The following is a 27,705-nucleotide window of genomic DNA, read 5'->3' as shown; positions in this document are numbered from 1 at the left end:
AAGGATTTATTTAGTGGCAAGAAAAGGGAGGTCTTTGGGGCTAATGGCATGGGGATGTCAGGCGTAAGCAATGGGGTGGTTTGCAGGCTCTTTAGTCACTTAAGAAGACAGAAGAGTGAATAGCTGAACACATATTGGCTGCACTAATGCTTTGGGAGTGGTATAAACATTGGGGAATGAATAATTCAGATAGCATCCTGATGCCAGTTAATTAAAAATAAAAATAATATAAACGCTTGATTCATAGACCATTTAACAAAAGGAGATGTTTTTTTTTTCTGTCATTAAATGAATCTTTACTCCAGGGATCATTTACATATGTAAAAAAAGGCTAACAGCACACATTGTGTTTTCTCTGCCAGCTGAAATATGCCATGGGAGAAAACACAGATGCCGACCATTACCACCCCTTGTGGTGTATTTCAGCCTGAATATGTGTGTGCAGTGACAAGTGGGTGCCATTGATATCACTGCATCCACACTAATGATGTGGGGTAAACATTTTAATCATTGTGATGCATTTTTTAACATAGAGGAACTCCGAGCAGGATCTGAGGTTAGCAATTATCCTTTGGATGAACCTGCTGAGCATGTAAGATGGAGCCTACTTGAGCCTCAACACAGTAAGCCTCACATTAGTGTCTCAGTTTGAGAAACACTTGTATAGGGCATGGCATGTAGCAGAAGGGTTATTACCCCTGAAGTAGTGTATAGTGTAGTGACCTTTGTTACTATGGGCTCCTACTCTACAGGGCACATTTACTAAAACTCTATTTTGCTTTATTTTAAAATTTGAGTAAACTTGGGTCCAAAGTGTTTTACAATTACTAAAAGGTCTGAACTGAAAAGTCTGCACGAGAAAAGTTGCAAATACCATTCATCATTTGAGGGTGAGTCCACTTCAGTTGGTGCTGACCCATAAACTACAAGGGTAGGCTGTCAAGGTTGCGTTTGTTTTCTCTGGAGATAAGGCTCTTGTAGTGGAACTCTTTACAAGTCCATTAGAGGACATTATAGACAGACAGTGGAGGATCATTTTCCCCCCAAAAAAGATTATGAGCCAGAGGCCACCCCTTTAGATTAGGAACAGAACAATTAATTGAAGCAGTGCAGGTGGTTTTTCACAGTGAGGGCAGTGAGGTTGGGGAATACCCATTCTAGTGATGTGGTAATGGCAGATTCTGTTAATGCAGGGGTACTCAAACTTTTTAAACAGGGGGCCAGTTCATGGTCCCTCAGACTGTTGGGGGCGGCAGACTATAGTCCGCAAACTTCACCCCCCATTGCCTGCTGCGTCCTCAAACTACAGCCCACTCCAGCATCCTCCTTCTCCCTGCTCCCCGCTATGTCCTCCCGCTCCCTGATCCACCACTCCCCACTGCATCCTTCTGCTCTCTGCTTCACTGCTCCCCATTGTGTCCTCCCTCTCCCTGCTCCCCCTTTCCCCGCTGTGTCCGCCCGATCACTGCTCCCCGCTGTGTCCTCCCTGCTCCTCGCAGCGGAGGCCGTAGTTTGAGGATACCAGTGTTCATCTAAACTGCATATAGAAGGCCTGCATATGAATGTATACATTTATCATTTTTGTTTATAGCAGCACTGTAGAAATTAGTTATCCTTTTGTAGAGTTTTGTTTCCCTTTCCCAGTGTCAGAGCTGTAGTAGTTGTACAAGCCTAATTATCCCTTCTTGTACAACTAGAAGCAATATGTGACAGTTGCTATAGCTTATACTAAATGAAACAAATACATGTCTTGCATATAAATACATGTGAACTGTGTCTGTAAGGTTTAAGTATATATCCATAATGATGCTTTCCTTTCTAACATAACATGGTCATATATCAGCCTCTCTTGTCCTGTTACAGTGGGTCACACATGTGCAGCTTTAGTTCATAGCAGTTTCAGGCTCTAAGGTCAGAATGCTTCAGGCTGCACCTGGGGAATCCCAAGCTCCCATCACTGTTAGGGAAGAGAGAGCATGTGACCTAGCCCGAGGCTCCCTCCATTCAAGCCCGAGGCCCAACCAACCTCTGACAATTTATCCTGCTCTATGGTCCTTACATTTAATTTACATCACAGTTGCTGTCTAACAACTCTAAAGTATTTTTAAAAGTCAATTAAAATGACAGCCCTATTTGGCAGTGACAGGTTAAACTAAAAGTATATCATTATTTATGACCTGATGTTTAACAACCAGATATTTTATAGCAACAAGAGGCATCGAAAATGTCCGCCCAAAAACTGTTTTTTACATAATGAAAGGAAATGTCATTCTAAGCAAATACATGTTAATTAAAGTGTATGTTCACCTTAGATTACTTTGTATTATGTTTTAGACAGACCTATTCTAAGCAACTTTTCAACTGGTCTTCATTGAATGTTTCAATAATAATATGTGTTCTCTTTCTGCCTTTGACAACTGAAAATTCTATCTGGTTGCGGCAACAGAAAAACTAAATCCTAAAAATGGATATGACTTGCCATATTTATAAATGTCATATTTAATATACTGAACTTACTGCACCAGCCTAAAGATTCAGCAGCTCTATATCAGCAATGATCCAGGCCTACAAACTTGTCACTGAGGGTCACCACATGGGACAGTGTCTGTGACTCTCACATGCTCAGTGAGCTCTGGGTGGCTGTTGAGAAACTAATCTTAGGGGGCTGTCACAATTTATTAAGTCTGTAATTTAATCTGATGCTGCAGGGCTGATTATTAAACTCTGGTGCTAATTGCACTGATTTCTACACTGTTGCATTTGCAGAAATAATAATGTGTATGGAGAAGTGATTAAGAGAGAAGGAAACATTGTTTAGATATTGGGCCCACGGTCTAAGGTTTTCTGGTGGGCCCCTGGCACCCCAGTCAGACATTGGCAGTGAATCAGCATAAAAGAAGATATGAAGCTACTGGGGCATCTTTGTTGGCACAGATCTTCTGTGCTAAAGGGCTGTGGTTGCCCTGGGCTGGTACAGAAGCCCAAAACATAATGTACAACATTCTGCCCTATTTCTTCAGCTAAGTTTTAGTTCTGCTTTAAGTGAGGCCACCATTGTGATGGGTAAAAGCAATCGGCGTAACATTTATTTAATAATACAAAACATGTAAACAAAAAACTAGAGACATTTTTAGAGTCCAACTAATTTACACTTGAAAAACACAAAAAAATGAGGTTTTCCTTGATGTGGTATGGTGGCTTGTCAATTTTATGACCATAACTTGGTAACTCTGATTTTTAAAAGTATATGTAGAAATTGCTAATGATATAAGGGCCCGGGGAATGTGCAGTCACCTCTTTTGTGTGTTTTTAATTTCCCTTTAGTCTAGGGGTTTTCTCCCTTTAACCCCTTTCAGGCTTTGTCACTTACATCTATGAAGTCAAACTTGCCGGAGAACATAAAAATATCCACCAGTGCAATATCAGGTTTTAAAACTGCAAACTGTATTTGACAGCATTGAATAGATCTGTCAACACAACCTGGCTTTAGATCATGCTTTTAGGGCTCTGGCACACGGGGAGATTAGTCGCCCGCGACAAAACTCCCTGTTCGCGGGCGACTAATCTCCCCGAGTTGCCTTCACCTGCCATCCCACCGGCGAAAATGTAAGTCAACTCGGGGAGATTAGTCGCCCGTGAACAGGGGGTTTTGTCGCGGGCGACTAATCTCCCCGTGTGCCAGAGCCCTAATCGTTCGCATCAAGCAAGAAAGGACATCACAGAGATATACCTGATTCCAAGAAGAAGGAAGTCAGATAGAAGCAGAGCCTTAATGAAAACTAGGATATTCCAAACAAATAAACATTAAACAGGAAAGCAAATGCCATTATACCTGCTGTAATCCAATGTATTATTTGTGTAAACTGAAGCATAGTAAGTATTCTTCCAAGTTAATAAATCCATGCCTCTGTCCTTAGAAAAAATGTCTGATATGGTGCAATAAGTCAGGGGTCCCAAACCTTTTTGGTGCCAGGGACTGGTACCGAGCCGAAAAATTTTTCCACGGACCGGGGGGTCTGCGCACGAATTTCAGGCGCGGCCGTGCGCTTTATTTGCTTCTTTGTGTGCGCGTCATGTTCTCTGTGCCTTATGCATGCATTTTGTTGAGCCTTCTTGTGTGCGGCACGCTATTTTGTGTGCGACGCGGGAACCGCTGCGGCCCGGCGGTTGGGGACCCCTGCAATAAGTGGTAGAGAACTGAATGCAATACATTTCATGTATTTTGATCTGACTGTTAAGGATGGTGCTCATAAAGAGTTTTATTTCAGGAAATGAAAAAATAGTCCACACTGGATAGATCTGTTTGTCAAGCAGCAGGCTAGTCTCTTTCCTGTCACAAATCTAACATAAAAGCCCCAGATTTGACAGCAGATAGCGCCTAATTGGTCCAGCTAACCCACACATGCTTTATCTGCTTCAAAATCTCCGACTTATAACATGTCATGAATGACCTTACATGCTCAGGATAGCCTTCTCTTTAACCAATGTAGTTATAAACTCACCCTTCTTTATTAGCCTCTATGTCCAGTACCCATATTGTAATTATAAAGCATAAAATGGAAATACAGGTATAGGACCCATTATCCAGAATGCTCGGGACCAAGGGTATTCCGGATAAGGGGTCTTTCCGTAATTTGGATCTCCATACCTTAAGTCTACTAAAAAATTAATAAAACATTAATTAAACCCAATAGGATTGTTTTGCATCCAATAAGGGGTAATTATATCTTAGTTGGGATCAATTACAAGGTTCTGTTTTATTTCTACATAAAAAAAGGAAATCAGTTTTTAAATTCTGAATTATTTGTTTATAATGGAGTCTATGGGACACGGGCTTTCCGTAATTCGGAGCTTTCTGGATAACGGGTTTCCGGATAAGGGGTCCGATACCTGTACAATTATGTCTTTCCTTTTCTTTTACAAATAAGATTTGGGTCTGGGATATGTTGTCCATAGCAGTTCATTGGCTTTTGCAGTGCTGAAAACTGCTGGCAGTCTCTTGTCATTAAGCTGAAAATGTGGCACAGCATATCGTACAAACTAGCAAATATCTCTTGAGAATGCACACATTAGCGTTATCTACCTTTATTGGCAACCCCCTATTTCTTATTTAGCAGTATACCAGCATTAAAACAGAACTCTTCTGGCAGTCCTTCTGTAAATGACTGAGGACAATGTTCTCGCCTTTTGGGAGCACTGCTCAGGGATGCCAACACATACATATCCTTTACCCAGAATCCATTTAAGTGTTTCCTAATATCAGTTCAGGGTTTGGGGGCAGAAACTAGAAACTAAGAAGGTGGTGACCAAGGTTAAGTGGTAAATGATTTTGCAAAAAAATCAAGGAAGTTTGCTGTGTGTTTATGGTCTATAATGCAGTATTTCTTCCCATGACAAAATTGCACAATGATTTGTGCATATTAGTTAAATGGCATATACAAGGGTGCAAGAGAAGAAGCAGGACATGGATATCCACGTACACACTAGCTTCAGGTTGGGTTTTTTGCCTCTGGATCTAAACAGTGGGTATATGATAATATATTTTAAGTTTTATTTGTCACAGCAGCAGTAGGACCTTGCCAGAGTACTGCACAGGTAATTTTAGCAGAGGGAGAAAGGAGGTTCTCTCCTGTGACTGCACGATGGATTGATAGATACAGACACTACTACTGCCTGTGCTAGGTGACAGCCTGCTTGAATTTCCTATCATAGAGACACTGCAGATCCAGGACTAGCAGCAGGGCTGCTGAACTTCTCTCAGTTGGTAATGCAGCGCCTGCTGGTAGCAGAGTTTGGGGCCATTCTCTCTGCAGGTAGAGGCAGTCTAATACTCATTCAAGTCTTCAGCAAGGAACGGCAGAGCATAGTAGCAACCTGTTTTGGAATTATTATAATAATTGCCTTGGGTTAGGCTGGCAAGGTCCTATTTATTTGATAAAATGTGAATAAATGCTGTGGCTATTTTCTCCACCTCTGTCTCCTGGTGTTCATTAAGGTATGTAACAAGGGGGTTCAGTGGGGTGCCTCAAGGTGAAGGGTCAATTGAGGAGTCCCCTTGTCATGGCTACAAAGTAGACAGAAGTTGCGAATTGGGATTGAAGGTAGCAGTGTAAAATACATCAGGAATCTAAAGATACTGGAGATGGACCATCATTTTCCCCTTATGGAATACAAAGAGAGAGCATCTGTTTCTACAAAGCAATTAAATAGCAACAGTAGGGTATTCTAAACAAGTAATTGCCATTCTGAGCAAGTAATTATTTTTTAAACTAGTAATTATAATTTTAATCAGTACCACAGTGATTTTATAGAAGTTATATAAGCAAGAGCTCAGACAACTGTCGGAATAAAGCACAATAGCTGCCTGAGTTTATTAATCTTAATAGTAAAACACCTTCACTGGTTCTCACAAGAGTAACTGCATCTAAAGAAGTGTATAATGTATTCACTATAATGGTTGTCACCATCTCATTATCTACCTGCACCGACTGACAGCACATCCTCCTTTGTGACAGTATCTTATAGGTTCTAGGTTCATACTTTTAGCACTGATCACACTTGCTAAAACATGTATTTAAAAATATGTTACTGCCAATATGTTCAACTTTTTCTAGTCAAGCTAATAAGCCTGGTAGAATGCACATAGCTGTATCTGTATGGCCAGATCAAAAAGGGTTTGTTTTTCAGAATATGCTGTTCTTGTAATTTTATTTCTGTGTTTATTTCTATTGACTTTTACATGTGTGGGGCTGGTTTATCAACTTGCCGTAGTGCATTTACCCATGCCAACCAGTCAGATTTTTCTATCATTTGTAAGTGGTAGTGGACTCACCAAGTCAATTGCTCATTGGTTGTTATAGGCAGTGTTTTGGTTCAGCCACCCTTGCGGGACCAGTCTTTATCTTTAATGTATTGTAATGAATAGAATTACTTTTATGTGAAATGTACATGCTTGAAAAAGTAAAAATCTAAGAAACACAATAGTCATTTCAGTGGAATTTGATTTCCAGTAAAGTGGAGTTGGTCTTAGTATGATTGTCAAACAAATATGCCTCACCTACCAAGTAAATTAATACATTTGCCCTGAGGGGTTAGTCTATAGTGGAATCTTTTCTGCCAGTGTTTTCTTTTTTTTCCTCATGGTTTTTACTGTATATATTGTCTAAAGAATGTGGTTTACATGAAAACTAGCTCTAATTTAGAATTTAGTTCATATGGTTCACATGTTTTTTTAATATAATTGTTGCTTTTTTAAGGTTTGGTACTTATAACCACAAATATCACATGGTATCTCTATAAATATACACCCAGTCATCTGTGTTTATTCCTTGTTGTAATGGCAAATGTTACCATATCATGACATCTTCTCAACTATATAACTAGTTTTGTCTGATTCAGCTTGTTCTAACCAGTAAAATGGGCAAAAGCCTAACAAGCATGGAAGGATGTTAAATGGCTTATTACATATTGCAGATTAGTGATGTGCTGGTTGACCTGCAACCCATGGGACCTGCGGGTTTACCCTTAGGTCAGGCAGGTTAGGGTGTGCTTTTAAGGGTTAAGACACGTGTCGTTAGCCACCGCAACTTTTTAGAAACTAATCTGCTCAGCAAAAAGCCGCACACAATTAATCACAGCGACTTATATAGTACCCTATAGTCGCGGTAACTAATCACCCCATGTGTCTTAGCCCTACACTGATGCCTTATATTCCCTCTTATACAAGGGACATTGCTACAGGACTAGAGCACTAGGAAGTAAACCAGGCTCTGGACATATACATGGCAATTAAATGGCTCATCTTACTATCCGAACAGGACAGTAGTGTTTAAAATTATATTGCAAAAAAAGTAGAGGTAGCCTGAGATTCGTGTAACTATGATAGTGATGAGCAAATCTGTCCCATTTTGACTTGCTGCCTATATCACAAGCAAATTAAGTGAATATCAGAGAACTCCAGTAAAAGCAACTTGTTGTTATTACCCAACAGGCTAAACAAACAAGATGTTGCACTGTGGGAAAAATATGGTGGGTTGTGTTTTTTGCACTTCACATTTAATTCCAATGACTAAATGTTTCCCTGTTTATATAATGGTTTCCCCTTGCACAAATACTGGAGAAAAAAAGGTATTATGTTTTGGGGAGGAGCATTCTTATAGCATCAAAAAGCAGCATTAGTTGATAGCGTCAAAAAGCAGCATTAGTTGTGGTTATCAAGAGGTAATTTGAATGTAAGTTTTAGACTGGAGTGTTGTCTAATGAATACATTTTAGATATTGTTATGTGTTTTATCAGATTGTCTAAATGAGAGCATTTTTGTTTTATTCTCTGGTGCATTGTATCCAGGGTCGGACTGGGCCCAGACCCGACCCTTACCAGCACTCCTCCTCCCGTCTGCTCCTCCCCTGATGCGTCAAATTTGCGCGTTCGGGGGAGGACGTCGGGGGGAGTTAGGGGGGCCCCTGGGGGGGTTAGGGGACGCGCTTGGCTGGGGGCACCTGTAGGGCCCCTGGGATGGGAGCCCCGGTGGGCCCTACACCCCCCAGTGCGACCCTGATTGTATCTGAGTATCATGCAGAGATATAAATGCCGTTCCTTGTAACTCATGGAGGCCTGTATGGTTTGAGCCATTTGTGCTATGAATTGCATCCAGTAGGACAATGCATCACAAGCTAATCCTGAAGTTTTAAACAGATGATTTCCTATTATCTCTTGGTCTGATTGTGCCACATCAGAACTCGAAAGGATTCATTAAACACTGCTCCAGCTAATTGCTGACACAAGAGTATTTAGGACATTGAGGCAATCACATGAATGCGAAGAGAGTGGTTTTCAGAGATTTTTGGTTTAGACATACAGTAGCTCTACTTAGAATTTGTGGCTAGAGGATTCTAAATGAGTATAGAAGCAAGTCATTTCTAGCTATTATACAGTATACAGTAATGACACAGTAATGACTTTGTTGCAGCTCAGACGCTGCAAAGATTGAACCACCAAATGAGCCGTATTTATTTCTAGGCTAATGCCATAATTCATGTTGTGTTGTACCCCTGTGTCTCCAGCAGTAATTATCATATATTTTACTGGGCAGCAATTTCTGGCATTTTATCTTGCAGTGAAATTAAGAACAAAGTCGAGTGGAAGCATTAAAGAGAACAATCAACTTGTATATAAACTTGTATTTAGGAACTTTTATAAGTTGGTCTTCATTTCTTCTACAGGTATGGGATCTGCTAATTGAAAACCTGTTATCCATGGGGCCTTATGGGGCAGCCATTACCCATAGATTCCATTTTAATCAAAAAATTTCTTTTTATAAAAAAAATATTTCCTTTTCTTCTGTAATAATAAAACAGTACCTTGTACTGTACTTGATCCCAACAAAGATATAATTAATCCTTAATGTTTACATGCTTTTTAAGTAGGTCCAAAACATTCTGGATAATAGCTACCATGTCTATAGCATGTTATATATATTCAAGGAGAAAACATACCTGGGTGGGACTGAAGCTGCAAATGCTGAAAACCTTACTGACTAATGGATTTATTTGTTACAACTAAGTTGGTGAGCAGGCTTACTAAGCTGCTACTAGGAAACATGATAGGAGAATTTTAAAGAACTTTATTTGTTATGGGTTTGTGTTAGTGCATAAATCATACCATGAATCCATTCAGAATATATTTGGGTCTCAGGCAAAAAAGTGGCATCATTATAATACATTTGATATGATATCTTTATGGTACCTATGATCAAAGTCCTTCCTCTGGGATATTATTCTTCAGAAACATTCATTGCTCAGAAACAGGTTGCATAGCCATAAGACAGCAAAGCACATTTTCTTTATATGAATGTATATTTTGTTATATTTATAACAGCTGCATGATAGAAGATATGTCAATAAAAAGCAAAGGCACCTCTATAACCTTAAATAAGAATAAAAGCATAATGCCCTCTCCCTGGGCTTGCCTGGCAGTTGTGCCAGGCCTCATGGTTGATGTGCTGTCATTTGTATTTATTTTTGACAGAAAGATTGCTGCATGGTGGATTACTTATTTAAGCCTGCAGGCCAACTGCTCTTCCACTGTCTTGGTCACACACATGAAGAGGCTGCCATCCCATGAAGGTGTAAATGAATGGTGGTTGTTATCAAGTATTCAGACAGCATGGCCATGGGCACAGCCCACATTCTAGCAAATTCCCACTTTATACCATAAGCATGGATCATGTGGATCCATTTAAAGAACAGATTTAAAAATAGAGGGGTGTATTAGCAGTATTAGTGGTAGAAGTAAAACATTCTAGATTGTAAGCTTCTATGTTCATTAAAATGTTCTTGTGTTTATATTGCATATTTGTACTTTTTAATACTCTCTCTCTTTATTTTTAAAGCATTAGTTAATACAGCTAAATTATTTTATAATTTTAATTGGAGCATATAAGACTATGCTTTTGGGTTTATATCTCTACCCATATGTATTCATTTTCTATTTACTCAACTGACTCTAAACTTTAAATTGTTGTCATTCTGTGAGAAGGCATAAGAAATTGGGCATCTTCAGGAAGAGTTGTTTTCCTTACTCCTTAGTCCGGGTTATTGTGTACAGGTTCTGCCCCTAGGATCTAGGACTCCCTAAAGTAAATCCAAGGTCAGGTTTAGGAGAGAACTTTGAAAATGGAAAATGTTCCATAACTCTCCTTAGTAACAATGCTAAGGAATTATCAGCAGACCTCTGTTTGATGGGTAGAAAATCATCGCTAACAACAGCCCACCTATGCCTTTAGCCTTACAGTATAGCATGTTTAGCAGGGATTCTTTCATGCAATCCACCTGATATACAGATATTAATGCCTATTCATTTCTACAGTAGGAGAGGATGTGCAGAACCAATATAAATGGAGTGTCAGGTAAATTGATACATATGGACAACTTTATCCATTGGAAGGAACTTCATAGAAGTGGCTAGACTCTGTAACTTCACAGTCAAAATGTGATTTCTTCCTTTAACTGGCCACTTTTAAAATAATTTCTTTGGTTTGATAAATGCACAGCTCTGGAAAGCTCTTCTGGCAAAATAGTTTGACGCTTTATTTGGCTTTTTATTACTCCTGTGGAAGAAGATGTTAAGTAGTTCTTCTCATCTTGGCTCTTCTGTTTGTTTTCCCTTATTAATGAATGCATATATAAATAATGATATTAATAATTTAGTAGATCTTTAATGAATTATGGGAAAAGTAAGCATTTTGCTCACCGCTCTGAATCTAGTTTTGAAAAGCAGAATACCATACGGAGCTTCCAAATAGTGTCTCTTTTCAACAGAGAAAAAAACTTTTTAAAAGAAATCTGTGTTTTGAAATGATCTCCCAGTGACTGTATGTATGTGATAAAACGATAAATAAATGGGCATGAAACAGCAGCATCTGTTATATTGCTTTACAGCAGGACTGGCCAAACTTGTGGCAGTTAGGGGTACAGCATATCTGGGATTTGGAAAATAATGGTTCTTTTAGAAACTCAGTAGCAAAAAGCATTACTGACATATTCTTATGAAAATACATTGTAGCATGTCAGTATAAGTAAAGAGTTGCTGCAAGAGATGAAGTTAGACAGTATGGTATGTCAGGCTGGCCCACCAGGGTACCAGAAAAACTCCCAGGGGCCCAAGTTTCAGTCAGTCTTACTGCTTATCCAACTATTTGACCTTGTATAACTGCACCATGGTCATTCCCTATTATTGTATGAAAACAAAGAGGAGAAACCAAGGGAAGGATAGATAAATGTATGTAAATAAGGTGAATAAAAAGATGTTAAATGAAAAAGAAAAATGGGAGCAAAAGGAGGAATGTCAGGTAGATCTACAGTAAGACCTATAGTAAGTTTAAAAATTTCAGAGGTGATCCAGCTACAGTATCCCATAGCAACCAATCAGCAGGTGGCATGTACTGATCACCTGCTTAAAAGTAAACATCTTATTGGTTGCTATGTGTTACTGAACCTGGGCAACATAGTGCCTGTAATTAAATATGGGGAATAGTGACTAGATACAGAAAGCTGGCTAACAGTATATAAACTAAAAAACTCCATATGCCAAAAATGCCATTTTGCTAATATTGAGTCTAGCGCTATGGCACAGGGGGTTGTTTTGATCATTGTTTTTTTGAAGCAGTGATAATAATGCTGGGAATAATGTTAGTAACCAGTATGGGAACATGAGGATGTGCTGTTAAATAATCTCATTTTACTCTGCACAATGTCCCTAAACAGGAAAGTCCCACTCCCAGACTGGCAATGAAGATAGTGGGAGCTATTGTATATTATTTGATTATAGAGGTAAATGAATACATTGATTCAACATTGTTTTTTCAATTAGCTTGCAACAAAAACCTTCCATAATATGATCAAATAGCTTTTTTTGTTTGTATTTTTAATACAAACAATGTATATGCTTTGAGCTTGAAGGGCATGTATTGTTTATTGCTACGGAAAGTGATGCAGACAAGCACCCTGGGGTACAAAGCTTAAGTTGGTCCCTATATGAGGACAATGAATATTTCATAAAAAGGCAATTACTTTTGCAAGGGGCATAAATACCTTTCTTTGTGACCTGTCGCTTCGGACTGCACCTTTGATATGTCATTTATCTTCTGAAAGCCAGTCAGCCTTAAATCAATCCGACGATTACACTATGCAGAAACACATGTTGTTGATCTGTATGGGAGATTATAATAACGTATTAGACATGCTGCTGCCTGCAATAAGATATATTCTTTGCTATCAGGCCGTTGTCTGTGTCAAAATCTGCTATGCACAATGCAGCGGACAATCTAATTTGGAGTTATACTGATGAGTTGATTACATTTAGATCCCTTTGACAGCAGCATGGCGTGAGATGATTCATACCTAGCTCATTTTACAGGTGGGAGATTTCAATCTTAGACAGAGTGCTGGCTTTGCAGTCTAATTCTTTATTTGTGGCAGTAATTTCCTACTCTAATCCTGCATCTCTTTGCGCTCTGATTGCATTGGTTAAAGGCTTTCGGCTTGTCAGCAAGTGGACAAGTCAGAAATGACATTTTATTAATGATAAAGGATAGAAAGCAAATGAGGTGCTTAAGTTGAATGATCTGGAAAAACCTTGTGGTAATTAGCTGCATGTTTAAGTGAGGATTTATAGAGATGGCCCATCCCTCCACATCGTCTCATACTGCATGGGGACCAAGCACAGTGCAGGAAAAAACTATAAGAATTGTAACCCTTCAGCTGTCTTTGAACTACAGCTCCCAGAATCCTTTGAAACCTTTAAGTGCAATTATATCTTCTCTGTACATATACTTGTACAGAATGGCTTGCCCTAAAACTGTCTTCAGGGCTGGATTTTAAAACCATCCTAGGCTGGTGATGGTAGCATGCTGTATCATGTCCCCTGCCCCCACCATGACAGATCTCACTTGTCTTCACCTCCGTGACCACGCTTTCCTTCCCCACCCTATGCACTCACTTCCCCTGCCATGACTGCATTTGCCTCCCTCCCATGGACCATGCTTATTCCCTTCCCTGACTGGCATTACCCTCCACACTACAAAACAGTAAGAATGGAGCTGCACTGGGAACTCCTTAGGATTTCCTGCCCACCCATCATGGCTCCATTCTTTCTTCTGTCTCTACTAGTAGAGAGTGGCATGCCACCCCTAAAACTTTGCCGCCCTTCTGGATTTGTGGCCTTCCCACAAATCCATGTCTGACTGCCTTGATGCAACAACAAAGGAGGTTGCTCATTTTTAAGAAGGCCCGTGAGTGGAAGATTTTTGTTGTCTAGCTTGAGGCAATGAGTGCATATCAAAGCTTTATTGGTGAACCAGGCTTTGGCCTTATCTTGGCATTGTTTCAGTTTGTGATGTGTTGCCTTATGCCAGTAAAGGAAAAACAGAAGAAAACTTTGGAGGACCCCTGTGAACTTCTATAAACATAGCCTCTTTTTCTATCCCCACAACAGAAGGAGGCATAATATGATTACCAGATACTTTTTTTTATCACTCAGCACAGTATATTTTGCTCTTTGAGACATGCAGAAACTCTTTGAGACATATACTTCTGTATCTGATAGAATGTATAATATACCTACTGTTTAGTAGCTGTATCCTTACAAGCAATGGCATTTATATAAAGAAAAATATCTGTATTATTATAAAAAGCAGTAAGTACATGGTTAGACTTCATGCAAGCAATTAGCTATGGTCTGAGATAGAAGAAGCAGAGGATGGGAAAGGGAGTTTTTTTTTGTACGTAATTATTGCTTTGTCATAAATTTGTTCTACCCAAAGTAATTAAGTAAAACTACTGCATTTGCTTCTTCCTCCACACAAAAGTAGTTTGCATGTCTTTTAAGGGCTGCCATCATTTCCTGCAGTTGTATGTTCAGACGCCAGGAAACAAGTCACAGGCTATTTTGGCAGATGATGTAGCCCAGTCTATTGTTTATCTTTGCTGTATGTTTGCAGCCGCTTCCCTGGAAACACAGTGTTGGCTGCCATGCTGAAATCCTTTCAACTCCGTACCTGCATTTGTCCTTTGTGCGTGTGGATTCAGGACACAAAATATGCAAAGCACACATGCCAAAGAAGCTATACAGGCAGTGCCCACATGGGTAATCTAATTGGCAACTGTTCAGTAGTTTCCTGTATTCAAAGGGTAAATGCAGCTTCGAGCATACAGTATATCTATAAACCATATACTAAAAACTGCTATTGTAGTGGCCTAAAAAATTAATATTCTGACATAGTTTCACCGACTCATTAAAGTTTGCTGTAGATTATTACCGACAAGTAGCTAGCTTTTGCTGAAACAGTGTTTCTTAACCCTTTTTTACAAGATAAAATCTGATGATGTCTAACAGACTTTTTTCTCATATTGAAATACATTGACTGTTGGATGTAGTTGCATGAACAAAACAAAACATCTGACTTTATCTCATCCAACATAACATTACAGAAATGAAAGAGTCAAAAAACCCTAAAAATTTCTAAAACCACAAAGCAAAAAAAGATTAGTCAACTGAAAAAGGACAGCTGCCATTGACTTCTACATGACTTTGACAGCTTTTAGATGGAGTATTTTAATTTCGGACTTGTCATAGTTTTGATGCATAATAAATGTCATTTATTGGGGGCAAAAGTACTTTCACTTTGGCCAGTATCTCAGAATAACAATTCTGGGCATCTTAGCTGACATGTTTTTCAGTGATAAAAGAAATAATTTGCTGACATTATCACACAGTATCTATGCCATAGATCTTACATTGTTTATTTATTCCACCTATAGGTGGGTTATAGTTCTGTTCAGGCATAAAAAGGGTTTCCTACATATCCTACTTATGGTACAAATGACTCTAGATTTGAATTGTAGGGAGCATTTCTCTTTAACAGTATGATTGTCTGGGAATGGTACCAGGTTGCTTGCAGTATGTTAACAAGCAGCTGTTTCTGTACTTTGTGCATGATCGTTCCATAAATAGCACAAGTGGTCTCCAAACTTGTTACTATGTGGTGTAACTCTTTCATGTAATATACAGTCTTTCTCAAAAGCCTTGTCTTCTGGTTCTGACATTGTTCCAGCAACTCTATTTGCATGGCAACAGAATGTACATAACCTAAAACAGTTACTAAATGCGACCTGATAATTCAGTTATTAGCAAACTGCAAGTATTTTTTACTTGCTTCCAATGTCTAAATATTGGCATTTTTTAGTAAAAAATAAATCATTACATAGATTAACAGTCTTTTAACCCACCCCTTTATAATTTTAAATAAACCAGCTAATTAACCAATATACAATTTTGTTCAGTGCTGCATGGCTGAAGGCACAAACACACATCAGTCAGATGGGGCTGTTTCAGTTGCTTTACGCACTGCATTTTTGTTTAACCCAAACTGGGGCACTAATTCATCCCAAAATATAAGTGATTTCCATTTGACTATATAGGGCCTGTTTTGAGCACTGCATTAGTAAGGGCATTACCCTTTAAATGCAGAGATGGGAATCCCAAGGTTAAGGTTTGTATCTCTACATACATGATGATTGACAGAGGTATCAAGGTCCTTGCTGGTAGGTAATGTGATGGGGATTATGCAAGACAGTGCAGATCTTGGGGGATACGGTGATCTGACATTTCAATAACTTGGATTCACTGCACTATTTAATGCACAATCATGAACAGTAAAGAGATAATGTAATGAGAGAGAAAAGGAAATTTACAAAGCAAGACTGGTCAAAGATTTCATATTAAGAATTGTTGATTCTGCAAATAATAGAACCTTTCATACAAACAAAAGTATTACTGAGAGTTTTTATGCCTGGTAAGAATTGAATCCTTCTATTATACATCAGTATCTCATCATTGGAGTGCACTGCTTTATTGATTAATGAACTTGTTAATGTATACAAACCCCTTACCTGTATTACTTTGTCTAAATAAGCAGTAGAATTGGGATTGCACTCATAGCCCATGGATATGCAGAATATTAAAACGTGTATGGGAAGTTAATAGGAATAGATAGAAATAGTCTTTTTTTTGCTTTTTTTTAACCTAAGTGATATACAGCTCTCAAATATAGTGCTTCATATATTATATTTTTCCTCACGTTGTACAGGGTTTTTATTATGCTTTTACAAATCCATTGGTAAGTTCAGATATTTCTTTTTGTTGTTTTCAAAATATAAAAGTCCTTAGAGATTTGCAACAGTTCCATTGTTGTAAAATGAAGAGAGAACATTGCCTAAAGTGTAGCTATAGCACAGATAGGTCTTCAAAGTTTTTTTATCTGAGCCAAAGTAAATATAAAGTGAAGATGAAGATGAAAGATGAAGCACAAAGAGAGCAAACTTTATGCTTCTCATCTCATCAATAGGAAAACACATACCCCCTTATGTAATAAAAATGCACTGTAGGGAAGATTTATCAAAATGTGAGATCAGAGCTCTTCTCAGAAAAATTCACCCACTTTCTATTCATTCCTATGAGATTTTTAGAAGCGTATTTATAAAATGATGAACCCATTGATGAATGCACTTCTAAAAATCCCATAGGAATGGATAGAAAGTGGGTGAAGTTTTCTGCAATCTCACATTTTGATAAATCTGCCCCTAAGTTTGCCCAGGAACGGGAACCCATAGCAACCAATAAGATATTTGCTTTTAAACAGGTGACCAGTAAATGCTTTCTACTGATTGGTTGCTATGGGTTACTGCTCTTGGGCAAAGTTGTTGTCTTTTAATACATAACCCCAATAGAGTCTTGCTTCTGTTTTCAAAACTATTTTCTGAGACATGAGGGATATTGTTCTTGTGTTAAAAATGACATAAGACTAAATTCAACTGTAAATATACATTAATTTTAGATTTAACTTTTAATAAACTTTACATGATAAAGGGTATAGGTCATCTCCATTGCATTTGTAAATGGACAGCATTTTTGGGAACACACCAATGTTAAATTCAACTGTAAATATACATTAATTTTAGTAAAATTTACATGATATAGGGTTTTTGTGTTAAAAATGACAGACTAAATTCAACTGTAAATATACATTTATTTTAGATTTAACTTTTAGTAAACTTTACATGATATAGGGTTTAGGTCATCTCCATTGCATGTATAAATGGACAGCATTTTTGGGAACACACCAATGCTAATGGTATGGACATGGGTTACATTGGACTTTCTAGATTGCAACTGAGTTTACAGTCACTGAGCACCAGAAGGGAAATCTGTATGAAATTGGACATTGAAGTCCATTAAAGACTTCTGGATGTTCTTCCAGGGAAGTGGTGTATGGTGCCTAATAACCATGCACACACACTTAATGGGTAAGTAAATTGCCTGTCGTGGCCCTATCTGATGTAAAGATTACAGTGCTAATCCGCATCATATTAGAAGCCCATGCAGCAGACACAAAGACTGATTTGACAGATAGCTCCACTGTAGGTGTTGCTGACTGATTTATTTGTTCAAATGAAGATAAGGTATAGTTGGCTATGTATGTTATTCGATAGTTGCCGATGTGCCTTCAGTAATTATTGATGGAATGGTTCTGTATTAAATTTATCTCCCCCCTCCAAGTACATTTTTTCAAAGGTTGATTCTTGCTATTTTAGAAGAAGAACTGTTTTTATTTTTACATAAATTACCTGTTAAAAATGAAATGCTCTGTTGCCTTCTTATGTTTTAATAGAAGCACGTAACATTTATGAGCTTTCTCTATATAAACCTCACGCACTGAATAGCTTGTAAGTAAGCTCAGCATGTTACTTATATAGACAGTCTGGGACGCCTGCCAAACTAGTGTGTTACACTTACTTTCACAGTGTAAACTGTTGATGCTGAGCCATTCGCGTTAGATACAGTACAGTGCCTAGATGATCTGAATCCAGGATGCTATCTTGACTGTGTCAGTGTCTGTGCGCACTTTCCCTCCACTCAATTACCTGCATGACTTGCAACCTACTGATGTTCCATCTCTGAAATTTGTGTTAACAACCGCATTCTATGGCTGGTTTCCTCTGTTGAAAAGAACAGAATGTTTTGGTAGCATGCTATGATTTCACTTGCTATTTTCAGGTGCTGGATATTTGCTGCTTCAGTAGAGATATCAAGACAATACTCAAGGGTCTTTCCCTTAGCGTTAGAAATCAGTGCAATAGTTTCAAAGGGGGTAAAAATATCAAGGGCCATATTCATAAAGCATTAAGTAGTACATTTGATCAAAATGTATCACATTTCTCAATTTTACTACTTAGATTCAAGGGCTTTTCTACTACAATGTGAGGCATTTTTCCTGGTGTAGCTAAAAGCCACCCATAGGCAAAATTGCCTGCGCTCTTACAGAGTATAGAGTATAAAGTAATGAGCACAGGTGTGACTCTGTAGGGCAGAAGTCTATGAGCTTGATCCTGGACTAGAAGCCATATTATGGTGCAAGTGAAAGATTTAAAAACTCAGAAACATTAACATATAACAGGCCAGTGGTCAAGGCAGGCAGCAAGTAAAACAAGTCTGTGATATCAGGGTAATCAGAGTTTTGAAGATAAAGGCTAAGTAAGAATGTACCCAATCAGGATCTCAGGTTGACAGGGACCATAGAGAAATAGCTTACTGTTCAAACAATGAGCAGGATGAAGAGGCTGGCAGGATTGCTGGCAGTGGGACTTTATGAAATTGGAAGTGGGGACTGATGACAGAGGACGTTGCATATGTTTATGTGGATCAATAAGCTCCAAAAGCCTCCAGTGCCCCAACAAAATAAAAGGAACAGGCAGAATACAACACATCCCAGGGTTTCTTTGAATCTTTTTAAAGTTGCATTAAGAGTAGAACTACTTTTTTTAACAGCAAGTTCAGCACTTCTAGCATAGGAAAGTGCAATGTTGCTTTCTACATGGGTTTAAGAAATAGGGTGGCAAATGTGGGGCAACAGTTAGTAATGTTATAATGGCCTGTTCTTCATTATACTTCATTATACATCTATTTCAAGGAAGTTGTTCTGCTTCATTCACTTATTCATGTCTGTCTTAAGTGGCAACCAGAGAATTCCATCAACAGATTTTAATACTTACTAGCAGTGGGGACTGGGAAGCTGGTTAGTTAGCGCAGAATTTTTAATGGAACGGGATACGTGCATGGAAAAACATCTTTTTTTCTGTTGTGTCCTAGTTATATTAATACCTACGGTGCTGATGCTATTAACTGATGCAATTTGGTAACATCTTAATACTTAAACTAAATTTCCACAAATGTAATAACTGTTTCATAATCCCTTTGAGTTCATATAAATAGTTTTGAAACCTGATGAACTGCATGCAACTGCACCTATTGACAGTGGGGAACCCTGGAGCTACGGCCACCTTCAAGATGGTGTATAGTATGTGGCCACATAGTAATGCGCAAATGTAATAATTAAGCCAAGTTTATTGTGACACATTGGACATAATTGTAGCAAGCACAAAGTGCAGCTCAACCACAGTGACACTGGAAACATTATGAAAATGCTGCATTGTGGTAATGAATTTGTTATGGTGTACGGTATATATGGTGTAAATTTACCAGCTATACAGCTATATAGTATGATGAAGCAACAATGTAAATGTGTCATAAGGTTTAATTATGATATAGTATCATCAACACTGGTATATGCCACCTTGCTGTATCTTTAAAAAAATAAAATAAAACTAAAGAGAGTATAGTACATATAATTATAAAGAAAAGCTTTCATTTCAGTTTTCAAATTAAAAGCATTAAGAGTTCTGCAATTTAATTTGTTTAAGTTATATCCATATTACCTCTAATTGTTTGCGTTGTTAGTTTTATTTCTCTTTTTAAAATTATCTTTAGTCTGATCTATCACTTCAAATGTATTTTTTTCTAATTATGGGTAATGGAGCACACAGAGATTCCTTTGTGTTTTGACAGTAAAGAGTGGGGAAAAAGCAACAATGCAACAATGTGGGGGGATCACATGCAGGGGGGTGCCATGGCACAGGGATCTGATTGTGTCATGCTTACCTCCATTTTAATCAACTAATTTACTTTTTTAAGAATTATTTCCTTTTTCTTTGTAATAATAAAACATTATGCTTATTGGCGGCAAAAAAATCCTGTTGGGTTTATTTAATGTTTAAATGGTTTATTATTAGTCTTATGGTATGGAGATCCAAGCTATAGAAAGACCCCTTATCTGGAAAACCCCAAGTCCTGAGCATTCACGATAACAGGTCCCATACCTATCTAACACAGACTATCTCTCTGCAGACTATCTACAGACTATCTCTATGCATTTGATCATAATAAACTGTGCTCCATCTTTATATAGTAGTGGTATACCAGAACACCATAATATACAAAAAAAACATGCTTAATTAAACTGCCTGTGTTCCAAGTTACATTTATTTTCACTTTAAAATCATATTCCTGCTTTGAAGCAGAAATGTTAGGCGTGGGAACAAGGGAGAGTTTTCACTTGGCAAAAGAATAAAAAAAGAAAAAATTCCACTTCATTTAGAGACAGCTTTTGAATTGGGTCATAAGATTTTAACATTAGAATTGGCTGAAAGTCTTTTTTTTTTCCTTATGCAGAGGATGTCAAGACAGTTGGGTTATTTTATTTAAATCATAATCACAGCTTCAAAATCAACACTGCTTGAAACTGTCCCTTTTATGTGGAGCCAGGTGGCAACCTAAGTAGACAAGCAATATAATTTCAAGTCCCCTAAAGCTACTATGACTGAAGATAATGACAGATAGCACAGTACAATAACTGCTGTCAGCTGGATCATGCAATACTTTACCTGAAGAATATCTAGAAATGTTTAAATACATCTTCAATTTCTGACATAGCTTAAAGAAAATTAACTTTAGAAACTTGAATATTTGACTATGAGATAATTGGACATTTATATAGACACACACCTGACTTACAATTGGGGGCTGATTTACTTACCCACGAACGGGTCGAATGGAGTCCGATTGCGTTTTTTTCGTAATGATCGGTATTTTGCGATTTTTTCGTATGTTTTGCGATTTTTTCGGATTCTTTACGAATTTTTCGTTACCAATACGATTTTTCGTATCCATTACGAAAGTTGCGTAAAAAGTTGCGCATTTTTCGTAGCGTTAAAACTTACGCGAAAAGTTGCGCATTTTTCGTAGCGTTAAGTTTTAACGCTACGAAAAATGCGCAACTTTTCGCGTAAGTTTTAACGCTACGAAAAATGCGCAACTTTTTACGCAACTTTCGTAATGGATACGAAAAACTCGCGTTTTTACGCAAAAATCGTATTGGTAACGAAAAATTCGTAAAGAATCCGAAAAAATCGCAAAACATACGAAAAAGTCGCAAAATGTTCGTTTTCAAGTCGGAACTTTTCCAATTCGGGTCGGATTCGTGGGTTAGTAAATCAGCCCCTTGGTGTAGAACGTGACTGGGGGAAGCTTATGTACATTTCTGTCTGTCCCAGTGCAGAAACAGATACACATTACTTGCCCACTTACCTGGGATATTCAAGGATATTTGTATCTACTGAAAAATGGGCCTGCTTATAAAGCATATTCAGGTTGGCACATTTACCACATGTACTGTATATTCAATCCTTTTGGAATTAGGTTGGAAAGGTGATGTATCTTTAGTTAATAGGTTCTCTAGAGATCAATAATATATACCTGTTATATATTTAAAAGTAATTGATATTTTAGTGTACCTTATGTGAGTCCCAGAGTAGCTCCCTTTCTTGTTCTCCTTCTTCTCTTAAATACCTTTAATAGCATACAAAGAGGAATATTCCTTTTTCCCCATTCCCCATCTAACTGTCTTCGTCAGACCCTCATACAGGTGTATCAATGCATCTTTTGGGATTTCCTGAATTTCACACTAAGGATGGCGGAATTTATCAGCATAAGTGCTAGTGATGCTGTTTAAAAGCTGAAGACCTGAGGGAAACAGATTATACTCCATCTGCTGTCAGCTGCAATTAGAAATTAGCTTTCCGGTTGCCATTGGTTTAATGAGGAAAAATCAATGTGGATGGTGTTACGAGGCTTTGTGTGCTTGCACCTTAAATCCTCTGCGAGCCCTAATTATATAGGGCAATACAGTGTTTGTCCGTAATCTTGTCATCATTTAAATGTGTTTGTGTTGTTAAGTCACTGTAAGGTTACCATTAGTTACCTTTATTCTTGGGGTAATTTATTTGTGACCCTTAATCGGGAAAGGAGTTAAATGTCACCTTGCATAGGTCATGGATGCCAAACAAAGCCATGTTTCTCCAGCAAGTTTGACAGAAGGCAGATTGCAGTGAATTCCATAGCATGACAGCATGCAGCAAGCGTTCCATTGCTTTAGGCAATCAGCAATATAGCCCTCTCCGTCCCTGTGACACAGGACATTCATCCTCCCGAGGTTCCATGTGCTTTCTGTTGATAGATGTAGAGAGACAAGCAGCACATGGGTAGGCAAACACCTCACCCAGGCATTTGGTGCCATTTAGCAGATATCTTCTTTTGACATTTCTGTTCCCCCTCTTCACCTTTCTAATCACTAGCTATTTGTATCCTGTTCTGCAGCACTATGCTAATACTTTAAGACAGGCTTGATAGACATGCTCCTATACTTATTCTCTAAGCTGTATTTGGATTGCAGAATATTTGACATTGATGGCGGAACAGTGAAGAGAGAGTGGCAGCATTTGTTTGCTGTTGGTAGAAAAGCAAGAACTTCCATGCTTGCATGTCTGATATGACAACAATTGGATAGATAGGAAAAGCTACATAATGCAACAGTTTTGAACATATTGCAGAAATACAATGCCTTTGCACCTGCTCTAATTGATGTGTGACCCAAGTTTGATATCTTTACTCACAAGGAATGTTATTTAAATGGGACCTGTCACCCAGACATCAAAAGCTGTATAATAAAAGTGGTTTTCAAATTAAACATTAAATCCAAAATTCTTTTTTTCTTAACACATCGAAACCCATTATAAAGATATTTAAAAATCCCAACTGCCAATCATATATTGACTCCTCCGCCAATATGCCTTAGGCATAGAGGCGGGGCAGACAACTAATTTTTTACTTTCCATTCAGCATTCACTCTCACCCCTTCCTTGTCACCATCACAATTGTGTAGCCAGTGCATGGATAAGTGCAATATTATACCCATTCTGTCACATAAAATTTTGGCATGATGCAAAGCTTTCCTTAATAACTGTTCACAAAATGGCAGCTGCCTGCTTGCTGTGATTGTGTATTTCCAAGACTGAAGGAACCAAGATTTATATTATTTAAATAGTTTTACTGAAGTTTATTTTGCTTGACAAACACAATAGAAAAGAATTTAGAATGATTTCTTAGGGTGACAGGTTCCCTTTAAGCAGGGTAGCAAGTTAGTAGCAGAGCTTTAAGGAGCGATTGCTCCAGGAGGTTCTCAGGAATAACTGCTCACTGATTCTGCATTCCCTTCTCAGAGTGAGATATCTATGGCATAGGTATGGCTCAATAAAAAGAACAGGCTCAAAAGAAGGAGAATAATTAAAACTTTTCAAATCCTTCATTTATACATTTTTTGTTGTATTAAGAACTTGTTATTAAAGAAACTTATTTTATTTATTTTTAAATGCCATTTTTGAACCATGGTTTATGTATTATTTTGTCCCCTCTATAAGAACCATTGTATAGAATAAATGGCCGTTGAACTATCTTCTTTTTTATGCCGTGACTTTTACAGTTGAGGAATAAAAGTTGGACACCTAATCATAAACACCCTTTCACTTGCATTCAGTTGCAATTCCTACATAGACCCTGGGGACTTGGGGACTTCCTGCCACTGCTCCCTATTATGTGTGAATCTTCCAATATGAGGGCAAATTGCAGCCTCTTTGTTCTGTACACAAGAGAAGCACAATCGTTAGTGGCTTAACCAGGTAAAACAGTTTTTTAGAGAAATAAAGCAGTTTGTCAGCATTCACTGTCAGTGTGTCTTTTATACTAATTACATAGGTTGCCAGGAGGTGTCAGGAAAGAAACATCACTTGGGAGGTTGTTTAGACCACTGGGACTGACTGACTTTGAGTTGTAACCATATTTATTAGAGAGCAACCGTAATATTTCAGGACATATTATTTCAGTATTACTAATAATTGTATCTCAGCAGTGTATCATCTTTCTAAGCAACTCAACGCTTTCTTTCCCAATTCATACAATAATTGAGCTCTTTGGATAAGCTACAAACAATATCCTCAGCTACTTGATTTAAGTATAGCATAATATCACCTGTGTGCCAAGTGTGAGAAAGTAGTATCATCAAGAACAAAAATATTCAAAGCTTCCTATGTTCAACCAAGACCTTTACACCTTTAACTGCTAAGGGTTTTCACAAGACAATCATACTTCATACAGTAGACATTGGCCTGCAAGCATATCAAGCTGGGGTAGTAGTGGTAAGTGACAGAAAAGAATGTAAGCAGCAAACACATACAATAATAAATTAGGGCGCACCGAGCAACAGACAATAAAGTGGACAGGGTGTTTTCTTAAATTGCCACAGAAGTCTATTGTTAGTAGACAGCAAAAAGCAAACATGGCCTCAGTGGCTGGCCAATGATATAAAACAAAACAGAGCATTGGCTGGAAAACAGGAAAAATATTTAGGATTTTTTGAAAAAACAGTCCGGAAGCCAGTTGTTACCATCTTCTTGTTGTATCATTCCTATAAAAATGTTTGAAAGGGCTTGGGAATGTTAGGCTTCCTACTAAACATCTAAGGGCTCATTTGTAATAGGCCTGCTTATAACGATTCCTACTAAATCGCTATGGGCCAATTTATAACAGGCTTACTTGACCAAAGAAATGTACTGGATATATAGGAATAGCTTAAAAGCACATAACATAATATACTAATGCAATATGCAAGTCCTATGCATGGTGGTGGGTGCAAAGTTTCACTTTTCAGCTTGTGTCCTGTGTCAGTAGCCCTTGTTGTAAATTAGCCAATTCTTTGTACATATAATTGCTACTCTTCCAATTAATGGCCCTGAACCTGTTAAGGAACTGTAAACAGAAACACTACTGGGGGTTTCACATGGTTGTAGAATAAAAAGAGCTTAAAGGCAGCAAGTTCAAAATCTGTGTGCTACAGACCTGCACCCAGGTTTTATAGACCTACCCACCCAACTCCCTGATGTGCCGCCAACCCAGAGAACTTTTGGGCCAACCATTCACAGATCCACTTCCTATAGTATTTATTCAATCTGTACCTTGCTTCCCAGTGTTACCTGCTAGGAGGTCACCATCATTATATACACGTAGACACTTCACTGTAGTCAAGCTCATTGCATCTGCTGAAGTGGGTCAGTGAGTGGTCCAAACACTTGGTAAAAATCAGAAAGTGCTTTGATAGAGCCAAGTGATATCTTGCTCAGCCCAGGGATGAAGTTCCTCTGAATCAGTTAAATGTAAGTCACTGTGCTACCAACAAAAGCAACCATACTACAAATAAATACATAAATAAATGCCATGGCTGTAATGCAGCAATTTTCATACTGTTTGTGAACTAGTAACTCATATGCTCTATTGCGAAGGCACTGACGTCTCATTTCTCAAACTAAGCTGAACAAGTGTTGTACCTGTTATTTCTACAGGGGCCAGCAATACAGTACAAACGGTTCATAAACAGGATTTGCTCCCCAAGCTGAACAAAATGGCAGGCGCTCTCTTATCTTCAGTTGTTGTACCAGCCACCTGGCTTTAGTCTTATCAGTTCATGCCTCTTGGTGCTTCTTATTTTTACAGAAAAGCATGGAGAAAACTTGTAAACTGCTGATTGAACTGAGTGCAGTCATGCTTTCCATTACGCTGTGCAACATAAAATGGAATTGTTGCTGCTGCACTTCCAAACCCCAAGTGAAAAAAGTTGATGCGTGTATTTATCTGATATTGTTTCAGACATTTTAGTCTATTCTGCCAGTGTATTAGTCACACACATACTTACAGAGAAGTCTCCGAAATAGATTTTTGGTGCTCTAAAATCATGGCCTCATTCTGAACAAATTGTGCCAGAAATATGGGTTGCTGCAAGTGAAATTATGTATTTTCTTTTATAATTGCATCCATTCAAGTGGTAAGTTATTGCTGCTTATGTTCAGAGTAAATGAGACATTTTGTATACCCTGTTTCATTGAATGTAGACATTTTGTATAATTGCTACTGTGAGAATTCACATTATTATTATTACCATTTCAATACTAATCTCTTATCTTGGGCACAGCAGAAGAGAACAGACTGCACATTTGTCAGTTTAATTTCTGCATTTTTTCACTTTATATAAATCCTGAAATCATCAATGATTACTAAAAGGTAACTTTAAACCTTGGGGCAAAATTAAAAGATCCATTGGATGCCTTTATGAGACTAGATACTTGCTAATACAGGTATATAGTTACATAGTTACATAGTTACATAGTTACATAGTTACATAGGGTTGAAAAAAGACCAGTGTCCATCAAGTTCAACCCATCCAAGTAAACCCAGCACACCTAACCCACACTAACCAATCTATACACTCACATACATAAACTATAAATACAACCACTAGTACTAACTGTAGATATTAGTATCACAATAGCCTTGGATATTCTGATTGATCAAGAACTCATCCAGGCCCCTCTTAAAGGCATTAACAGAATCTGCCATTACCACATCACTAGGAAGGGCATTCCATAACCTCACTGCCCTCACCGTGAAAAACCACCTACGCTGCTTCAAATGGAAGCTCCTTTCCTCTAATCTAAAGGGGTGACCTCTGGTGCGTTGATTGTTTTTATGGGAAAAAAGAACATCCCCCAACTGCCTATAATCCCCTCTAATGTACTTGTACAGAGTAATCATGTCCCCTCGCAAGCGCCTCTTTTCCAGAGAAAACAACCCCAACCTCGACAGTCTCACCTCATAGTTTAAATCTTCCATCCCCTTAACCAGTTTAGTTGCACGTCTCTGCACTTTCTCCAGCTCATTAATATCCTTCTTAAGGACTGGAGCCCAAAACTGCACTGCATACTCAAGGTGAGGCCTTACCGGGGACCTATAAAGGGGCAAAATTATGTTCTCATCCCTTGAGTCAATGCCCTTTTTTATACAAGACAGCACTTTTTTTGCTTTAGTAGCCAC

The 27,705-nt window shown here is 38.2% G+C and overlaps 1 protein-coding gene and 1 long non-coding RNA gene across 2 annotated transcripts in view; one reads left to right on the top strand and one right to left on the bottom strand.

The window, feature by feature from the left end:
* LOC116411498 overlaps positions 1–12,710 on the bottom strand; it is a 43,580-nt gene extending 30,870 nt beyond the window's left edge. The window contains exon 1 of the long non-coding RNA XR_004223145.1: positions 12,591–12,710. This is a non-coding gene — a long non-coding RNA (uncharacterized LOC116411498). The remainder of the gene's footprint in view (positions 1–12,590) is intronic.
* The window catches only part of ptprm (protein tyrosine phosphatase, receptor type M), a 431,502-nt gene that overhangs the window by 34,467 nt on the left and 369,330 nt on the right, over positions 1–27,705 (top strand). The window lies entirely within an intron of this gene.

Source organism: Xenopus tropicalis, chromosome 6 (genome assembly GCF_000004195.4).
Source record: "Xenopus tropicalis strain Nigerian chromosome 6, UCB_Xtro_10.0, whole genome shotgun sequence".
In the NCBI taxonomy this organism is placed as follows: Eukaryota; Metazoa; Chordata; class Amphibia; order Anura; family Pipidae; genus Xenopus; species Xenopus tropicalis.
Note: the sequence above shows the minus strand (reverse complement) of the source record. Positions and strands in the feature narration are given on the sequence as shown.